General features: G+C 52.5%; 1 pseudogene; it reads right to left on the bottom strand.

The window, feature by feature from the left end:
- Window positions 1-1187: 1187 nt before the first annotated feature.
- On the bottom strand, window positions 1188-1757 carry LOC142431744 (U2 small nuclear ribonucleoprotein B'' pseudogene; annotated as a pseudogene).
- Between the last annotated feature and the right edge of the window lie 347 nt (window positions 1758-2104).

The raw sequence follows: 2104 nt of genomic DNA, 5'->3' as shown, positions 1-2104 counted from the left end.
TTATCGTGTTGTTAGGAAGGGACCCCAGCCTGCGCGCCCTGCCCCCCCTCTCCCCCAGCTCAGAGACACATCTGTGGGGTGATGCGGGGTAAGGCTCTGTTTTGGTTTCCACAGGAAAAGATAGAGCTTAATTACAAAGACTTAAGTTTTCCTTCTAAAGCACACAATAGTGTTGGGGGAAGTGGCTGACTGTCCCCAGCTGCCTGTCAACGCCCAGACCGGAAGCCCAGACAAAGAGCTGATTAGGACAAAGTGGCACTGGGCTGTTGGCGAGGAGCTGCCAGATGCTGTTCACGGGTGGGAATAAAAATGAAATTGGCAACTTGCCAGAGAGACTGCTGCTTTGGTGCTCGTGGCTCGATCCAGTGGGTGGAGCCATGGGGATGCAATTTGGATGGGGTGTGGGTCATGACGGGAGGGGTGTGTAGGGGGGAGATGTTTCACCCGTGGGCACTGATGGCCTGCAGTGTCTTGGGGGCTTTAGGGCATCGTCTTCTCAAATCAGTGTGGGCAGAGTGGTCAAGCTTGAACTTGGGGTGTTATCACTTGAGGTGATTTCAATGGGGGAGTCTGGCCAGTAAGACAAAAACATCATGACTCCGATCTCGGCAGGGTCGGGAAATGGTCCCCTAGGGGCCCAAACTCACTCAAACCTCTGCTGTGCTCCAGCTGCCAGCCTCCCAGGCCACACGAGCTCTGTGTTTAAAAAAACTACAGAACAAACCAAAGTCACTGCCATGGAGTCGATGTTGACTCACAGAGACCCTGCAGGACAGGGTAGAACTGCCCCTGTGCGTTTCCCAGACTGTAATACTTCATGGGAGTAGAAAGCCCAAGGGGTGGCTGGTGGTTTTGAACTGCTGACTTTGCAGTTCGCCTGCCAAGGTGTAACCGTCATGTGAGTGGGGCAGCATTCAAGGGCGAGTAAGAGCAGAAAGGAGGACGTGGACGGGCTCTCAGTCCCACTAGTCATGGCTGCGTGACTAGTCTCAATTTTAAAATCTGTAAAGTCTCAGGTTTCAAATCTATACGTGGGATTCGAACAACTCCCTCCCCAGAGGTGGTAGGGACTAAATGAGCCTTTGTGCACATGGTGAGGTGCTTAGCACGGGTCTGGCGCATGCCGTCACTCGTTGAAGGCCGGTCAGTTCAGGATCAGGAGGGCGCCGCCTGGCTTTGCGCCACGATCACATCATCTCACCGGTCTCTTCTGGCAGGTTAATAAGGAATAGAATCGAGTTGGGAGGGAACCAGGGACCCGAGGACTTGGAGTTGAATTTCCTTGCGCATTAGCTGAGCTTAGCATTCCCGGCCAAGTTTTTTTGTTTGTGGGTTTGGCAGTCTGCTTCACACTTTTGGCTTTTTTCTTTTCCTTGTCAGCAAAAGTGCCACGCATCTTAACTATGACATCAGAATCTGGGTTTGCATCCTGGGTTCTCATTGGTTGGCCATCAAATGGAAATCCTTGTCACTGTCTCCAGGCATGTTTGGGGTGAGCCTAGTTCTTTCCTATATCAAAGCCACCCCCCCCCCCACAACTTCACAGTCTTTAAAGCCACAATATTTACCAGATGGCCAAACAGAAAGCAGAGCATATAGGGGGCATATAGGGACCTCTTGGATGCTTCCTTTAGGATTTTGTTATTCATATGGTTGATATAAAGTGTAGATTTGGTCTGATAGCCCTGTGTTTGGCCTGTGACCTCAGCTAGCCTCAGGCCTATGAGCCACTCTTCTTCACAGCTCCCTCCCCCCATCTCTCCCAGCCCTTCATGGTGCTGCCTGGAGAAGGGATGCTTAAGGAGCCCTGGAGGCACGTGGGGTGACCTGATGGGCTGCTACTTGCAAGGCTGGCAGTTCAAGCCCAGCAGCCTCTCTGTGGGAGAGCGATGAGGTGTCCGCTCCTGTCCAAGATGCACAACCTTGAAAAGCCAGTTGTTGAGAGTTGAATTGACTCAGTGGATGGCAGTGGGCTTGGTTTGGGGCTTTGGGAGCTGGGACGAAGGAGCATGGGTGGCTCAATGGTTAAGTGCTCAGCTGCGAACAGGAAGGTCAGCCATCTGCTCTCATCAGATGCCAGCTGAGAGGGCAGTTCTCTGTCTGA

The sequence above is a fragment of the Tenrec ecaudatus genome, chromosome 18 (genome assembly GCF_050624435.1).
Source record: "Tenrec ecaudatus isolate mTenEca1 chromosome 18, mTenEca1.hap1, whole genome shotgun sequence".
NCBI lineage: Eukaryota > Metazoa > Chordata > Mammalia > Afrosoricida > Tenrecidae > Tenrec > Tenrec ecaudatus.
This window is presented reverse-complemented; position numbering and strand designations above follow the sequence as displayed.